Consider the following 18,796-nt stretch of genomic DNA (forward strand, 5'->3'; position numbering starts at 1 on the left):
ACTTTAGCTTCTAGAGCATTTTTACAACATTATACATAGGTGCTGAATACATAAAAAGCGACTGTTCAGCGACAGACAAGTCGCATCGGCTGAAAGTAGGCCAGAATGTCAGTCCATGTTGGAGCAGGTTTAGATACAGTCTAAAGCATAGATCTCAAAGTCTGTGCACAGAATTTAGCAAGGGCCTCGCACCTTCTGATGCATCAGGTAGGTGCACAATAGCATAGCCTAACCCTCTGTACTTTGGTCTATATTGATGCGGGACATAGACAGCCAGCTGATGACCAATCCATTAGTGCAATGGATGGCTGGAAGCATTTGTCTTTGCCTTTGCAATACCACAGAAGCAATGCATGGTCAATGTACAGCAATGACACACCTGTGTGAACAGCCAGGAGACCCCCCCCCATGTTATGTTACATAGTTACATAGTTAGTACGGTCGAAAAAAGACATATGTCCATCAAGTTCAACCAGGGAATTAAGGGGTAGGGGTGTGGCGCGATATTGGGGAAGGGATGAGATTTTATATTTCTTCATAAGCATTAATCTTATTTTGTCAATTAGGAACATTCAGCACCCACCCGCTATCAAGGCAGCTGCCTATCATGTCATGCCCTACCTGCACAGGTGTGCTGGCTACTCAAATGATCCAATTAAGGAGGCCATTTAGTCAGCAGCAGCAGAAGTCCTGTGCCTGGACGCTCCAACAGGGGCCAGACACAAGCAGAAGCAGAAGCAGCAGAAGCAGCAGCAGCACCACCTTTTGTTTTTTGGCTGCAGCAGCAGCAAGGCCCACAGGGCTGGCTAGCTGGCTAGCCAGCAAGCAGGTAGCAATGAAAGTAGGAATCTTTCTTTTTAACCCTGTAAGGGGGTGGTGCACTGTACCCGAAGATACTGCCATATCGGGTCAATGCATAGGGCGACGGAAGCAAGCTTCGAAATCGGCCCCCGTTCTCAAAAATCCATTTAATATATGGTCCCCAGATAGGGGACGTATCAGATATTAAACTGATAAGAACAGATACTACACTTGATCTTAGCCAAAAGGCCGAGAAGCGATAACCGTGAAAGGGGCGGGCCCAACAAGGTCCCCTTCATGGGCACTATCACTGCTTGCTGTCAGGGAGGCTGCCAGACAATTTTCCATGCACACTCTGGGCTGGGGGGCAGTCAACCACCAGTACACACAGCAGAACCTAAACCCATACCATTATTGCTAAGCAGCAAGACAGGGGCCCATTGCACTCCCACGGGGCCTTTTTAAATGCAATCCATAACCCGGATTTGCCAGGAACCCTTCTTACTCCTCCTACTTGCATGTGACACTGGGCTTAGGATCTGCATAGGAAACACACACACAAGCACACACCTACCTTTGTTGCCTGCAGATGCCTCCTTGGCTGTCCCCAAACGGTATCAAACCAACACCCACGGGAAGCTGTAAGCATAGAGGACATGCCTGCACCCCATTGGACTTACCTGTGTGGGTTAAATCCGGGTTATTTGACAACCTATGGCGGTGATGGTTCTGCTCAGGCAGAGCAGTGCTGATGCTCCTCATAAAGCTGTCGCTGCTGTGAAGGTTCTAGGTGACATCACAAATCCCTATGGTTACATACACAACATAGCTGGGTTGTTGTTGTTTACACTCTGCAAGGCCTGTGGAAGTGAGTGACATCATAGCACTGTAGTTCTGAGGGTTCTAGATGGATGCAACAATCTCCTGTTGCTTCTATGAAGGCCGTAATAGACGACATCACCAAACAGCTCCATAGTCACATACACAGCAAAGGAGAGATGTTGTTTACACCTAGTGATGTCAGTGGTATTGAGTGACATCACAGCACAGTGCTAAGGCTCCTGGGCCTGGACACAGCAGCGGCTGCAATATCTCAACGGAGAATACGTTTATATCTATGTGTGTGTGTGCGCATATATATATATATATATATATATATATATATATATATATATATATATATTTCTCCGCCGAAATCACTTTTAAACCCATTTCCACCTTTTTTTCCCTTCTCTTCCTCTTACTTTTTTTTCACGTTTTTTTACGTTTTTCTCCTTTTCGCCTCTTTTCTGGGCGTATTATTCTTCTTTTTCTTCTTTTTTTTCGTCTAATGCATACCCCATCAGTGCAGCAATGCTTATTCAATACCGCCAGCAGATGGAGACACTGGGGGATAATTTTCTAAGGATTTATACTGATTTTTCCTGTCTGAATTTGTCGCACAGAAAGTTGCAGGCCAAATATGTGTGACATTTCTGCGACTTTAGCTTCTAGAGCATTTTTACAACATTATACATAGGTGCTGAATACATAAAAAGCGACTGTTCAGCGACAGACAAGTCGCATCGGCTGAAAGTAGGCCAGAATGTCAGTCCATGTTGGAGCAGGTTTAGATACAGTCTAAAGCATAGATCTCAAAGTCTGTGCACAGAATTTAGCAAGGGCCTCGCACCTTCTGATGCATCAGGTAGGTGCACAATAGCATAGCCTAACCCTCTGTACTTTGGTCTATATTGATGCGGGACATAGACAGCCAGCTGATGACCAATCCATTAGTGCAATGGATGGCTGGAAGCATTTGTCTTTGCCTTTGCAATACCACAGAAGCAATGCATGGTCAATGTACAGCAATGACACACCTGTGTGAACAGCCAGGAGACCCCCCCCCCCCCCATGTTATGTTACATAGTTACATAGTTAGTACGGTCGAAAAAAGACATATGTCCATCAAGTTCAACCAGGGAATTAAGGGGTAGGGGTGTGGCGCGATATTGGGGAAGGGATGAGATTTTATATTTCTTCATAAGCATTAATCTTATTTTGTCAATTAGGAACATTCAGCACCCACCCGCTATCAAGGCAGCTGCCTATCATGTCATGCCCTACCTGCACAGGTGTGCTGGCTACTCAAATGATCCAATTAAGGAGGCCATTTAGTCAGCAGCAGCAGAAGTCCTGTGCCTGGACGCTCCAACAGGGGCCAGACACAAGCAGAAGCAGAAGCAGCAGAAGCAGCAGCAGCACCACCTTTTGTTTTTTGGCTGCAGCAGCAGCAAGGCCCACAGGGCTGGCTAGCTGGCTAGCCAGCAAGCAGGTAGCAATGAAAGTAGGAATCTTTCTTTTTAACCCTGTAAGGGGGTGGTGCACTGTACCCGAAGATACTGCCATATCGGGTCAATGCATAGGGCGACGGAAGCAAGCTTCGAAATCGGCCCCCGTTCTCAAAAATCCATTTAATATATGGTCCCCAGATAGGGGACGTATCAGATATTAAACTGATAAGAACAGATACTACACTTGATCTTAGCCAAAAGGCCGAGAAGCGATAACCGTGAAAGGGGCGGGCCCAACAAGGTCCCCTTCATGGGCACTATCACTGCTTGCTGTCAGGGAGGCTGCCAGACAATTTTCCATGCACACTCTGGGCTGGGGGGCAGTCAACCACCAGTACACACAGCAGAACCTAAACCCATACCATTATTGCTAAGCAGCAAGACAGGGGCCCATTGCACTCCCACGGGGCCTTTTTAAATGCAATCCATAACCCGGATTTGCCAGGAACCCTTCTTACTCCTCCTACTTGCATGTGACACTGGGCTTAGGATCTGCATAGGAAACACACACACAAGCACACACCTACCTTTGTTGCCTGCAGATGCCTCCTTGGCTGTCCCCAAACGGTATCAAACCAACACCCACGGGAAGCTGTAAGCATAGAGGACATGCCTGCACCCCATTGGACTTACCTGTGTGGGTTAAATCCGGGTTATTTGACAACCTATGGCGGTGATGGTTCTGCTCAGGCAGAGCAGTGCTGATGCTCCTCATAAAGCTGTCGCTGCTGTGAAGGTTCTAGGTGACATCACAAATCCCTATGGTTACATACACAACAAAGCTGGGTTGTTGTTGTTTACACTCTGCAAGGCCTGTGGAAGTGAGTGACATCATAGCACTGTAGTTCTGAGGGTTCAAGATGGATGCAACAATCTCCTGTTGCTTCTATGAAGGCCGTAATAGACGACATCACCAAACAGCTCCATAGTCACATACACAGCAAAGGAGAGATGTTGTTTACACCTAGTGATGTCAGTGGTATTGAGTGACATCACAGCACAGTGCTAAGGCTCCTGGGCCTGGACACAGCAGCGGCTGCAATATCTCAACGGAGAATACGTTTATATCTATGTGTGTGTGTGCGCATATATATATATATATATATATATATATATATATATATATATATATATATTTCTCCGCCGAAATCACTTTTAAACCCATTTCCACCTTTTTTTCCCTTCTCTTCCTCTTACTTTTTTTTCACGTTTTTTTACGTTTTTCTCCTTTTCGCCTCTTTTCTGGGCGTATTATTCTTCTTTTTCTTCTTTTTTTTCGTCTAATGCATACCCCATCAGTGCAGCAATGCTTATTCAATACCGCCAGCAGATGGAGACACTGGGGGATCATTTTCTAAGGATTTATACTGATTTTTCCTGTCTGAATTTGTCGCACAGAAAGTTGCAGGCCAAATATGTGTGACATTTCTGCGACTTTAGCTTCTAGAGCATTTTTACAACATTATACATAGGTGCTGAATACATAAAAAGCGACTGTTCAGCGACAGACAAGTCGCATCGGCTGAAAGTAGGCCAGAATGTCAGTCCATGTTGGAGCAGGTTTAGATACAGTCTAAAGCATAGATCTCAAAGTCTGTGCACAGAATTTAGCAAGGGCCTCGCACCTTCTGATGCATCAGGTAGGTGCACAATAGCATAGCCTAACCCTCTGTACTTTGGTCTATATTGATGCGGGACATAGACAGCCAGCTGATGACCAATCCATTAGTGCAATGGATGGCTGGAAGCATTTGTCTTTGCCTTTGCAATACCACAGAAGCAATGCATGGTCAATGTACAGCAATGACACACCTGTGTGAACAGCCAGGAGACCCCCCCCCCCCCCATGTTATGTTACATAGTTACATAGTTAGTACGGTCGAAAAAAGACATATGTCCATCAAGTTCAACCAGGGAATTAAGGGGTAGGGGTGTGGCGCGATATTGGGGAAGGGATGAGATTTTATATTTCTTCATAAGCATTAATCTTATTTTGTCAATTAGGAACATTCAGCACCCACCCGCTATCAAGGCAGCTGCCTATCATGTCATGCCCTACCTGCACAGGTGTGCTGGCTACTCAAATGATCCAATTAAGGAGGCCATTTAGTCAGCAGCAGCAGAAGTCCTGTGCCTGGACGCTCCAACAGGGGCCAGACACAAGCAGAAGCAGAAGCAGCAGAAGCAGCAGCAGCACCACCTTTTGTTTTTTGGCTGCAGCAGCAGCAAGGCCCACAGGGCTGGCTAGCTGGCTAGCCAGCAAGCAGGTAGCAATGAAAGTAGGAATCTTTCTTTTTAACCCTGTAAGGGGGTGGTGCACTGTACCCGAAGATACTGCCATATCGGGTCAATGCATAGGGCGACGGAAGCAAGCTTCGAAATCGGCCCCCGTTCTCAAAAATCCATTTAATATATGGTCCCCAGATAGGGGACGTATCAGATATTAAACTGATAAGAACAGATACTACACTTGATCTTAGCCAAAAGGCCGAGAAGCGATAACCGTGAAAGGGGCGGGCCCAACAAGGTCCCCTTCATGGGCACTATCACTGCTTGCTGTCAGGGAGGCTGCCAGACAATTTTCCATGCACACTCTGGGCTGGGGGGCAGTCAACCACCAGTACACACAGCAGAACCTAAACCCATACCATTATTGCTAAGCAGCAAGACAGGGGCCCATTGCACTCCCATGGGGCCTTTTTAAATGCAATCCATAACCCGGATTTGCCAGGAACCCTTCTTACTCCTCCTACTTGCATGTGACACTGGGCTTAGGATCTGCATAGGAAACACACACACAAGCACACACCTACCTTTGTTGCCTGCAGATGCCTCCTTGGCTGTCCCCAAACGGTATCAAACCAACACCCACGGGAAGCTGTAAGCATAGAGGACATGCCTGCACCCCATTGGACTTACCTGTGTGGGTTAAATCCGGGTTATTTGACAACCTATGGCGGTGATGGTTCTGCTCAGGCAGAGCAGTGCTGATGCTCCTCATAAAGCTGTCGCTGCTGTGAAGGTTCTAGGTGACATCACAAATCCCTATGGTTACATACACAACAAAGCTGGGTTGTTGTTGTTTACACTCTGCAAGGCCTGTGGAAGTGAGTGACATCATAGCACTGTAGTTCTGAGGGTTCAAGATGGATGCAACAATCTCCTGTTGCTTCTATGAAGGCCGTAATAGACGACATCACCAAACAGCTCCATAGTCACATACACAGCAAAGGAGAGATGTTGTTTACACCTAGTGATGTCAGTGGTATTGAGTGACATCACAGCACAGTGCTAAGGCTCCTGGGCCTGGACACAGCAGCGGCTGCAATATCTCAACGGAGAATACGTTTATATCTATGTGTGTGTGTGCGCATATATATATATATATATATATATATATATATATATATATATATATATATACTCCGCCGAAATCACTTTTAAACCCATTTCCACCTTTTTTTCCCTTCTCTTCCTCTTACTTTTTTTTCACGTTTTTTTACGTTTTTCTCCTTTTCGCCTCTTTTCTGGGCGTATTATTCTTCTTTTTCTTCTTTTTTTTCGTCTAATGCATACCCCATCAGTGCAGCAATGCTTATTCAATACCGCCAGCAGATGGAGACACTGGGGGATCATTTTCTAAGGATTTATACTGATTTTTCCTGTCTGAATTTGTCGCACAGAAAGTTGCAGGCCAAATATGTGTGACATTTCTGCGACTTTAGCTTCTAGAGCATTTTTACAACATTATACATAGGTGCTGAATACATAAAAAGCGACTGTTCAGCGACAGACAAGTCGCATCGGCTGAAAGTAGGCCAGAATGTCAGTCCATGTTGGAGCAGGTTTAGATACAGTCTAAAGCATAGATCTCAAAGTCTGTGCACAGAATTTAGCAAGGGCCTCGCACCTTCTGATGCATCAGGTAGGTGCACAATAGCATAGCCTAACCCTCTGTACTTTGGTCTATATTGATGCGGGACATAGACAGCCAGCTGATGACCAATCCATTAGTGCAATGGATGGCTGGAAGCATTTGTCTTTGCCTTTGCAATACCACAGAAGCAATGCATGGTCAATGTACAGCAATGACACACCTGTGTGAACAGCCAGGAGACCCCCCCCCCCCCCCATGTTATGTTACATAGTTACATAGTTAGTACGGTCGAAAAAAGACATATGTCCATCAAGTTCAACCAGGGAATTAAGGGGTAGGGGTGTGGCGCGATATTGGGGAAGGGATGAGATTTTATATTTCTTCATAAGCATTAATCTTATTTTGTCAATTAGGAACATTCAGCACCCACCCGCTATCAAGGCAGCTGCCTATCATGTCATGCCCTACCTGCACAGGTGTGCTGGCTACTCAAATGATCCAATTAAGGAGGCCATTTAGTCAGCAGCAGCAGAAGTCCTGTGCCTGGACGCTCCAACAGGGGCCAGACACAAGCAGAAGCAGAAGCAGCAGAAGCACCACCACCTTTTGTTTTTTGGCTGCAGCAGCAGCAAGGCCCACAGGGCTGGCTAGCTGGCTAGCCAGCAAGCAGGTAGCAATGAAAGTAGGAATCTTTCTTTTTAACCCTGTAAGGGGGTGGTGCACTGTACCCGAAGATACTGCCATATCGGGTCAATGCATAGGGCGACGGAAGCAAGCTTCGAAATCGGCCCCCGTTCTCAAAAATCCATTTAATATATGGTCCCCAGATAGGGGACGTATCAGATATTAAACTGATAAGAACAGATTTTTTTTTAAGTTTCCCTCAGAACTAAATCATAGTTCTAAGATCTTATGTGAACTAGATTTTTGTGCTCATCATCAGGTAACTTTTTTATTTATTTCCAAAATAAAACAAATTAAAACAACATAACTAACAACAAAAACTCAAATAAACCTTATTCCAAAATCAAACCCTTTCTCCAAGCAAAAACTCCCAAATAATCAATTAATCCGAATTGAAGAGCTCCACTCTTCAAAGCTTTTTTAACTGGAACTGCCAACCATGGCGACACTTGGTAGGTCGCCATGAAGCGTCCCACATCAGGCTTTAAGGACTGCAATACTTTTTCCCTCGCAGTTTCAAGTCGAGTGTTCACTTTTATTTTAAATTTTAGTAAATCTTGCACAAATACTTCTCTTTCTTCCTTTGGGGCTTGGTCCAGCACCTCGCCCAAAAAACCAACAAAATATTCACCAAGAAATCTTTTCTTCAATTCCTCTGTTGGCTCCCCTTCAGAAGCCTCACTCCCACTTTCTTCTTCTTTTTTCTTCCTCTTCAACTTTACTTCACTTTCAAACTCCATAGCCACAGATTTTTCTGGGCAGTTTTTAGAGTAATGCCCAGTCTTCTTATTAATTTCTGGTTCATCTTGCAGCAAACCCACATCTTCTCTCTTCTTTTTCTTCTTTGGACAATTTGCGTACAAATGTCCACTTTGGTTACACAAATTACATTTACCCCTCAGGGTACACGACTCTGTTCCATGTCCTTCCTTCTGGCATTTATAACACCATAGATACGTACATTCATCTTTCAGGTGTCCATATTGTCTGCACTTACGGCAGAAATTCTGCATTCCAGCAAAAAACAGGTCCCCATTTATGGAACCTATCTTGAAACGGGAAGGAGGAAACACTGTTCCCCCTCCCGCCTCCTCCCTAAATTTTACTTTAAACTTCCATTTTGTTGTCCAAACCCCATACTGGTTAAATACTTTACCCAAAGGCACAATCTCTTCACAAAACTGGTCCAAAAAAACAACTATGTCCTCCTCAGGGATATATGGACTATACATTCTTACAGTTTATATTTTTTCTTTCCCTGGAAAATGGGGAATAACTTCCACGCCTTCCCAGATTACATGAGTCTTAGAGGCATCCACTTTCTTACAAAATGAATCACAATCTTCATCAGAGACAAAGATTATGTCATAACACCCCCTCTTGGGGAATTCCAGCATAGAAAGAATCTGTACCTTGGATACGTGCAGAAGTCCAAACAGCATGTCCTCCACTACAAAAGAAAGTCCTCTTCCTCTCTTAGCAGAGTCCTTCAGCAGGATGCGAACGCCATTTTTAATCCTCCCGAAAAAGGGCATCTCCTCTTCTCTGGTTCCAGGCATCTCCGGTTCTTCTGCCATCTTGTAGAAAATCACGTCCAACAGGAACAAAAGACACTCCCCCACAGAATGTGGGCAGTGAAAGGGGATCGCTCCCCGTTGTCCGGGGACTAGGCCGGCTCCCCAATTGCAGCAAGGGGGTGAAGTCCCTCCGTTAGGAAGGACGATCCCCCAAGGCCAAGGAGCCGGGTACCCCAGACACCCTCTGGCCAGACCAAGTGAGCCGAAACTACACTTGATCTTAGCCAAAAGGCCGAGAAGCGATAACCGTGAAAGGGGCGGGCCCAACAAGGTCCCCTTCATGGGCACTATCACTGCTTGCTGTCAGGGAGGCTGCCAGACAATTTTCCATGCACACTCTGGGCTGGGGGGCAGTCAACCACCAGTACACACAGCAGAACCTAAACCCATACCATTATTGCTAAGCAGCAAGACAGGGGCCCATTGCACTCCCACGGGGCCTTTTTAAATGCAATCCATAACCCGGATTTGCCAGGAACCCTTCTTACTCCTCCTACTTGCATGTGACACTGGGCTTAGGATCTGCATAGGAAACACACACACAAGCACACACCTACCTTTGTTGCCTGCAGATGCCTCCTTGGCTGTCCCCAAACGGTATCAAACCAACACCCACGGGAAGCTGTAAGCATAGAGGACATGCCTGCACCCCATTGGACTTACCTGTGTGGGTTAAATCCGGGTTATTTGACAACCTATGGCGGTGATGGTTCTGCTCAGGCAGAGCAGTGCTGATGCTCCTCATAAAGCTGTCGCTGCTGTGAAGGTTCTAGGTGACATCACAAATCCCTATGGTTACATACACAACAAAGCTGGGTTGTTGTTGTTTACACTCTGCAAGGCCTGTGGAAGTGAGTGACATCATAGCACTGTAGTTCTGAGGGTTCAAGATGGATGCAACAATCTCCTGTTGCTTCTATGAAGGCCGTAATAGACGACATCACCAAACAGCTCCATAGTCACATACACAGCAAAGGAGAGATGTTGTTTACACCTAGTGATGTCAGTGGTATTGAGTGACATCACAGCACAGTGCTAAGGCTCCTGGGCCTGGACACAGCAGCGGCTGCAATATCTCAACGGAGAATACGTTTATATCTATGTGTGTGTGTGCGCATATATATATATATATATATATATATATATATATATATATATATATATATTCTCCGCCGAAATCACTTTTAAACCCATTTCCACCTTTTTTTCCCTTCTCTTCCTCTTACTTTTTTTTCACGTTTTTTTACGTTTTTCTCCTTTTCGCCTCTTTTCTGGGCGTATTATTCTTCTTTTTCTTCTTTTTTTTCGTCTAATGCATACCCCATCAGTGCAGCAATGCTTATTCAATACCGCCAGCAGATGGAGACACTGGGGGATCATTTTCTAAGGATTTATACTGATTTTTCCTGTCTGAATTTGTCGCACAGAAAGTTGCAGGCCAAATATGTGTGACATTTCTGCGACTTTAGCTTCTAGAGCATTTTTACAACATTATACATAGGTGCTGAATACATAAAAAGCGACTGTTCAGCGACAGACAAGTCGCATCGGCTGAAAGTAGGCCAGAATGTCAGTCCATGTTGGAGCAGGTTTAGATACAGTCTAAAGCATAGATCTCAAAGTCTGTGCACAGAATTTAGCAAGGGCCTCGCACCTTCTGATGCATCAGGTAGGTGCACAATAGCATAGCCTAACCCTCTGTACTTTGGTCTATATTGATGCGGGACATAGACAGCCAGCTGATGACCAATCCATTAGTGCAATGGATGGCTGGAAGCATTTGTCTTTGCCTTTGCAATACCACAGAAGCAATGCATGGTCAATGTACAGCAATGACACACCTGTGTGAACAGCCAGGAGACCCCCCCCCCCCCCCCCCCCCATGTTATGTTACATAGTTACATAGTTAGTACGGTCGAAAAAAGACATATGTCCATCAAGTTCAACCAGGGAATTAAGGGGTAGGGGTGTGGCGCGATATTGGGGAAGGGATGAGATTTTATATTTCTTCATAAGCATTAATCTTATTTTGTCAATTAGGAACATTCAGCACCCACCCGCTATCAAGGCAGCTGCCTATCATGTCATGCCCTACCTGCACAGGTGTGCTGGCTACTCAAATGATCCAATTAAGGAGGCCATTTAGTCAGCAGCAGCAGAAGTCCTGTGCCTGGACGCTCCAACAGGGGCCAGACACAAGCAGAAGCAGCAGAAGCAGCAGCAGCACCACCTTTTGTTTTTTGGCTGCAGCAGCAGCAAGGCCCACAGGGCTGGCTAGCTGGCTAGCCAGCAAGCAGGTAGCAATGAAAGTAGGAATCTTTCTTTTTAACCCTGTAAGGGGGTGGTGCACTGTACCCGAAGATACTGCCATATCGGGTCAATGCATAGGGCGACGGAAGCAAGCTTCGAAATCGGCCCCCGTTCTCAAAAATCCATTTAATATATGGTCCCCAGATAGGGGACGTATCAGATATTAAACTGATAAGAACAGATACTACACTTGATCTTAGCCAAAAGGCCGAGAAGCGATAACCGTGAAAGGGGCGGGCCCAACAAGGTCCCCTTCATGGGCACTATCACTGCTTGCTGTCAGGGAGGCTGCCAGACAATTTTCCATGCACACTCTGGGCTGGGGGGCAGTCAACCACCAGTACACACAGCAGAACCTAAACCCATACCATTATTGCTAAGGCAGCAAGACAGGGGCCCATTGCACTCCCACGGGGCCTTTTTAAATGCAATCCATAACCCGGATTTGCCAGGAACCCTTCTTACTCCTCCTACTTGCATGTGACACTGGGCTTAGGATCTGCATAGGAAACACACACACAAGCACACACCTACCTTTGTTGCCTGCAGATGCCTCCTTGGCTGTCCCCAAACGGTATCAAACCAACACCCACGGGAAGCTGTAAGCATAGAGGACATGCCTGCACCCCATTGGACTTACCTGTGTGGGTTAAATCCGGGTTATTTGACAACCTATGGCGGTGATGGTTCTGCTCAGGCAGAGCAGTGCTGATGCTCCTCATAAAGCTGTCGCTGCTGTGAAGGTTCTAGGTGACATCACAAATCCCTATGGTTACATACACAACAAAGCTGGGTTGTTGTTGTTTACACTCTGCAAGGCCTGTGGAAGTGAGTGACATCATAGCACTGTAGTTCTGAGGGTTCAAGATGGATGCAACAATCTCCTGTTGCTTCTATGAAGGCCGTAATAGACGACATCACCAAACAGCTCCATAGTCACATACACAGCAAAGGAGAGATGTTGTTTACACCTAGTGATGTCAGTGGTATTGAGTGACATCACAGCACAGTGCTAAGGCTCCTGGGCCTGGACACAGCAGCGGCTGCAATATCTCAACGGAGAATACGTTTATATCTATGTGTGTGTGTGCGCATATATATATATATATATATATATATATATATATATATATATATTTCTCCGCCGAAATCACTTTTAAACCCATTTCCACCTTTTTTTCCCTTCTCTTCCTCTTACTTTTTTTTCACGTTTTTTTACGTTTTTCTCCTTTTCGCCTCTTTTCTGGGCGTATTATTCTTCTTTTTCTTCTTTTTTTTCGTCTAATGCATACCCCATCAGTGCAGCAATGCTTATTCAATACCGCCAGCAGATGGAGACACTGGGGGATAATTTTCTAAGGATTTATACTGATTTTTCCTGTCTGAATTTGTCGCACAGAAAGTTGCAGGCCAAATATGTGTGACATTTCTGCGACTTTAGCTTCTAGAGCATTTTTACAACATTATACATAGGTGCTGAATACATAAAAAAGCGACTGTTCAGCGACAGACAAGTCGCATCGGCTGAAAGTAGGCCAGAATGTCAGTCCATGTTGGAGCAGGTTTAGATACAGTCTAAAGCATAGATCTCAAAGTCTGTGCACAGAATTTAGCAAGGGCCTCGCACCTTCTGATGCATCAGGTAGGTGCACAATAGCATAGCCTAACCCTCTGTACTTTGGTCTATATTGATGCGGGACATAGACAGCCAGCTGATGACCAATCCATTAGTGCAATGGATGGCTGGAAGCATTTGTCTTTGCCTTTGCAATACCACAGAAGCAATGCATGGTCAATGTACAGCAATGACACACCTGTGTGAACAGCCAGGAGAACCCCCCCCCCCATGTTATGTTACATAGTTACATAGTTAGTACGGTCGAAAAAAGACATATGTCCATCAAGTTCAACCAGGGAATTAAGGGGTAGGGGTGTGGCGCGATATTGGGGAAGGGATGAGATTTTATATTTCTTCATAAGCATTAATCTTATTTTGTCAATTAGGAACATTCAGCACCCACCCGCTATCAAGGCAGCTGCCTATCATGTCATGCCCTACCTGCACAGGTGTGCTGGCTACTCAAATGATCCAATTAAGGAGGCCATTTAGTCAGCAGCAGCAGAAGTCCTGTGCCTGGACGCTCCAACAGGGGCCAGACACAAGCAGAAGCAGAAGCAGCAGAAGCAGCAGCAGCACCACCTTTTGTTTTTTGGCTGCAGCAGCAGCAAGGCCCACAGGGCTGGCTAGCTGGCTAGCCAGCAAGCAGGTAGCAATGAAAGTAGGAATCTTTCTTTTTAACCCTGTAAGGGGGTGGTGCACTGTACCCGAAGATACTGCCATATCGGGTCAATGCATAGGGCGACGGAAGCAAGCTTCGAAATCGGCCCCCGTTCTCAAAAATCCATTTAATATATGGTCCCCAGATAGGGGGACGTATCAGATATTAAACTGATAAGAACAGATACTACACTTGATCTTAGCCAAAAGGCCGAGAAGCGATAACCGTGAAAGGGGGCGGGCCCAACAAGGTCCCCTTCATGGGCACTATCACTGCTTGCTGTCAGGGAGGCTGCCAGACAATTTTCCATGCACACTCTGGGCTGGGGGGCAGTCAACCACCAGTACACACAGCAGAACCTAAACCCATACCATTATTGCTAAGCAGCAAGACAGGGGCCCATTGCACTCCCACGGGGCCTTTTTAAATGCAATCCATAACCCCGGATTTGCCAGGAACCCTTCTTACTCCTCCTACTTGCATGTGACACTGGGCTTAGGATCTGCATAGGAAACACACACACAAGCACACACCTACCTTTGTTGCCTGCAGATGCCTCCTTGGCTGTCCCAAACGGTATCAAACCAACACCCACGGGAAGCTGTAAGCATAGAGGACATGCCTGCACCCCATTGGACTTACCTGTGTGGGTTAAATCCGGGTTATTTGACAACCTATGGCGGTGATGGTTCTGCTCAGGCAGAGCAGTGCTGATGCTCCTCATAAAGCTGTCGCTGCTGTGAAGGTTCTAGGTGACATCACAAATCCCTATGGTTACATACACAACAAAGCTGGGTTGTTGTTGTTTACACTCTGCAAGGCCTGTGGAAGTGAGTGACATCATAGCACTGTAGTTCTGAGGGTTCAAGATGGATGCAACAATCTCCTGTTGCTTCTATGAAGGCCGTAATAGACGACATCACCAAACAGCTCCATAGTCACATACACAGCAAAGGAGAGATGTTGTTTACACCTAGTGATGTCAGTGGTATTGAGTGACCATCACAGCACAGTGCTAAGGCTCCTGGGCCTGGACACAGCAGCGGCTGCAATATCTCAACGGAGAATACGTTTATATCTATGTGTGTGTGTGCGCATATATATATATATATTATATATATATATATATATATATATATATATTTCTCCGCCGAAATCACTTTTAAACCCATTTCCACCTTTTTTTCCCTTCTCTTCCTCTTACTTTTTTTTCACGTTTTTTTACGTTTTTCTCCTTTTCGCCTCTTTTCTGGGCGTATTATTCTTCTTTTTCTTCTTTTTTTTCGTCTAATGCATACCCCATCAGTGCAGCAATGCTTATTCAATACCGCCAGCAGATGGAGACACTGGGGGATAATTTTCTAAGGATTTATACTGATTTTTCCTGTCTGAATTTGTCGCACAGAAAGTTGCAGGCCAAATATGTGTGACATTTCTGCGACTTTAGCTTCTAGAGCATTTTTACAACATTATACATAGGTGCTGAATACATAAAAAGCGACTGTTCAGCGACAGACAAGTCGCATCGGCTGAAAGTAGGCCAGAATGTCAGTCCATGTTGGAGCAGGTTTAGATACAGTCTAAAGCATAGATCTCAAAGTCTGTGCACAGAATTTAGCAAGGGCCTCGCACCTTCTGATGCATCAGGTAGGTGCACAATAGCATAGCCTAACCCTCTGTACTTTGGTCTATATTGATGCGGGACATAGACAGCCAGCTGATGACCAATCCATTAGTGCAATGGATGGCTGGAAGCATTTGTCTTTGCCTTTGCAATACCACAGAAGCAATGCATGGTCAATGTACAGCAATGACACACCTGTGTGAACAGCCAGGAGACCCCCCCCCCCCCATGTTATGTTACATAGTTACATAGTTAGTACGGTCGAAAAAAGACATATGTCCATCAAGTTCAACCAGGGAATTAAGGGGTAGGGGTGTGGCGCGATATTGGGGAAGGGATGAGATTTTATATTTCTTCATAAGCATTAATCTTATTTTGTCAATTAGGAACATTCAGCACCCACCCGCTATCAAGGCAGCTGCCTATCATGTCATGCCCTAACCTGCACAGGTGTGCTGGCTACTCAAATGATCCAATTAAGGAGGCCATTTAGTCAGCAGCAGCAGAAGTCCTGTGCCTGGACGCTCCAACAGGGGCCAGACACAAGCAGAAGCAGAAGCAGCAGAAGCAGCAGCAGCACCACCTTTTGTTTTTTGGCTGCAGCAGCAGCAAGGCCCACAGGGCTGGCTAGCTGGCTAGCCAGCAAGCAGGTAGCAATGAAAGTAGGAATCTTTCTTTTTAACCCTGTAAGGGGGTGGTGCACTGTACCCGAAGATACTGCCATATCGGGTCAATGCATAGGGCGACGGAAGCAAGCTTCGAAATCGGCCCCCCGTTCTCAAAAATCCATTTAATATATGGTCCCCAGATAGGGGACGTATCAGATATTAAACTGATAAGAACAGATTTTTTTTTTTAACTTGACTACCCTTACGGGGGCAACTTTATTAAAAATTAAATAATGTTAACAAAGTTGTGCAAATATGTCAATAAATACAGTTACATATAAATAACATATTTACAACATATTAAAACATAAAATGGGCACTTGGTGGCTTTACAAGATAGAATTCCATTCTTTTAAAAACCATTTTCTAGATAAAAGCGGAAATCTCTTCTTGTCTAAAAGATAGTACTGGTACATTTCATAAAAACAGATAGATAAAATGTCCTTCACAGATAAAACCTCATGCTTGAACAATAAAATATTCCTGGCCTTCCACAGAGCTGCCTTCACACAGTTTATAATAGTCTCTTGAGTCCGTGTTGGGCATTCCAGGCAACCATAAAAAACCTCTGCAATATTTAAGTCTTTTAGTCCAGTTATCCTTTTTACCAGAGGGAGTATCTTTGTCCATATTTTCTGCGAGTAAAAACAAGTCCATATTAGATGGTGCACGGTCTCCTCTTGTCGGCATCCCTCCCTCGGGCAGGTTGCAGAGTTGGATAATCCTCTTCGGTGCTGGAATGCCCGGCATGGAAGACACTCGTGTGCGCAGCTCCAGGCCAGGTCCTTCTGTGAATTAAAAAGATAATTAATACTCAACATCTTCCAAATCTGTATACACTTCTGTTCGTTAAAATTTTTGATGGGAGTCACGGTACTGGTTTCTTTTATTTCCTTTAGTAGTTTTTTGCTATTGCACAGATCCTGAACACTTTTACCTTTAAAATTATATAAGTTTAAAATTTTTCCTAAAATCATGTATTGAGGGGGTAAATTCAAAGAATAAGGGCAACTTAAAACTGTAGAAAACCAGCCGTTCCTCCGCATAAAATAACCAGTATTAAAACGAACAAAATAAGACCAGTAGCTATCTTTAAAAACAGTAGTAAAACACATGCTAAAAAACTTTATTAAAAGGAAAGCTTTAAAATCTGGAAAATCCTTACCGCCCCTGGAGTTCGGTTTTATCACAATTTGTCTCTTTAATTTTTCGCTCTTAGAACTCCAAAAGAAAGTAAAACAAGCTTTTGTTATTTTCTTTAGAACCATTTCGGGGGGTGGGAAAACCAGACTTAAATACAATAAAATAGGTAAAAGCACCATTTTTGTAATTAAAACCTTCCCTTCCATTGTAAGTTCTCGCATGTTCCACATACATATTTTCTTATTTATTTTTTGAGCCACCAAGTCCCAGCTATTAAAACCATTATTAGACTCGTCAAAGGAGACACCTAAAATCTGCACCGACTCAGACACAGGGACGGGCACATCATACAAAGGCATTCCGCCTATGTTTAAAATGTTACTTTTGTTAAAATTGACTTTAAAACCGGAGGCACAATTAAAATATTGAATCTGTTTTAGCGTCTTCTGAAGCGATGGGGTGTCCCTGCAAAACACCGCAACATCGTCCATGTACCCCACTACCTTCGCCTCTAGTCCCCCTCCTCCTGGCAGGGGGACTCCATGGATCTGCTTATCCTTTCGTATTGTACATAAAAGAGGCTCTATTGCGCAAATGAAGAGTAGTGGGGACAAGGGACACCCCTGCTTCACTCCGGAATTTAAAATCACGCCCTGTGTCTTAAAACCATTTACTAAAATTTTACTAGTACAGTTATCATAAAAAGCTCTAAGAGACAATAAAAAGCCATCAGGTATACCCATTTTCTCTAAAACCTTAAAAAGATAAAAATGTGACACCCTGTCGAAAGCTTTTTCAAAATCTATGGATAAAACCGCCAGCTTTCCTTTTCTTAATTTGGTGTCGCTAATTACATCCTTTAAAAGGTTTAGGTTCTCCCATAAACTCCTCCCAGGCACCCCACAGACTTGGTTTGTATGAATTATTTTATGGATTACGTTCTTTAAGCGGTTAGCACACAGTTTCGCCATTATTTTATAGTCGCAGTTCAGAAGGGTGATTGGTCTCCAGTTTTTGAGTTCCGACCGGTCTCCCTTTTTGAATAGCAGGGAGACATCACCCTTCTTCCATGAGCCTGGGAGGATTTTAGACTTAAAGACTTCCGTAAAAAGGGAGAACAAATCTTCTTTTAAAATACCATAAAAAGTAACATAAAATTCAATGGGTATACCATCCGGCCCAGGCACTTTACCTGTTTTAAAACTCTTGACGGTCTCTAAAATCTCCTGCTCTGAAATATTCTGCAATAAAAAAGACTGTGAGACAGGATCTAAAAAATTGGTGATCTCCTTTAACGAGTCATTCATAAAACATTCATCAATGTGTTTTACATTAAAAAGATCCGCATAAAACTCTTGCACCTTTTTTAAAATACCCTGTACATCATTCACTCCTTCAATGTTTTCTATTAACCTTCTATTTTCATGTATTTTCTTAAAAAAATACCTGGAGCAGGTCTCGTTTTCCTCAAGATGCTGTATTCGAGACCTAAAGATAATT

General features: G+C 44.5%; 6 non-coding genes and 1 pseudogene across 6 annotated transcripts; all 7 read right to left on the bottom strand.

The window, feature by feature from the left end:
* Nucleotides 1-871: 871 nt before the first annotated feature.
* On the bottom strand, nt 872-1,062 carry LOC130344620 (U2 spliceosomal RNA). Its single transcript, XR_008883508.1, has one exon. It is a non-coding gene; the product is annotated as a U2 spliceosomal RNA (small nuclear RNA).
* A 2,095-nt stretch (nt 1,063-3,157) lies between these two features.
* On the bottom strand, nt 3,158-3,348 carry LOC130344632 (U2 spliceosomal RNA). The gene has a single exon (XR_008883519.1). It is a non-coding gene; the product is annotated as a U2 spliceosomal RNA (small nuclear RNA).
* Nucleotides 3,349-5,443: 2,095 nt separating this feature from the next.
* Nucleotides 5,444-5,634, bottom strand: LOC130344644 (U2 spliceosomal RNA). Its single transcript, XR_008883530.1, has one exon. It is a non-coding gene; the product is annotated as a U2 spliceosomal RNA (small nuclear RNA).
* A 2,089-nt stretch (nt 5,635-7,723) lies between these two features.
* On the bottom strand, nt 7,724-7,911 carry LOC130344599 (U2 spliceosomal RNA). Its single transcript, XR_008883494.1, has one exon. It is a non-coding gene; the product is annotated as a U2 spliceosomal RNA (small nuclear RNA).
* A 3,700-nt stretch (nt 7,912-11,611) lies between these two features.
* Nucleotides 11,612-11,802, bottom strand: LOC130344656 (U2 spliceosomal RNA). The gene has a single exon (XR_008883541.1). It is a non-coding gene; the product is annotated as a U2 spliceosomal RNA (small nuclear RNA).
* A 2,089-nt stretch (nt 11,803-13,891) lies between these two features.
* On the bottom strand, nt 13,892-14,083 carry LOC130344659 (U2 spliceosomal RNA). Its single transcript, XR_008883544.1, has one exon. It is a non-coding gene; the product is annotated as a U2 spliceosomal RNA (small nuclear RNA).
* Nucleotides 14,084-16,177: 2,094 nt separating this feature from the next.
* Nucleotides 16,178-16,383, bottom strand: LOC130344598 (U2 spliceosomal RNA; annotated as a pseudogene).
* Between the last annotated feature and the right edge of the window lie 2,413 nt (nt 16,384-18,796).

Source organism: Hyla sarda, unplaced genomic scaffold, assembly GCF_029499605.1.
Source record: "Hyla sarda isolate aHylSar1 unplaced genomic scaffold, aHylSar1.hap1 scaffold_723, whole genome shotgun sequence".
Classification (NCBI taxonomy): domain Eukaryota; kingdom Metazoa; phylum Chordata; class Amphibia; order Anura; family Hylidae; genus Hyla; species Hyla sarda.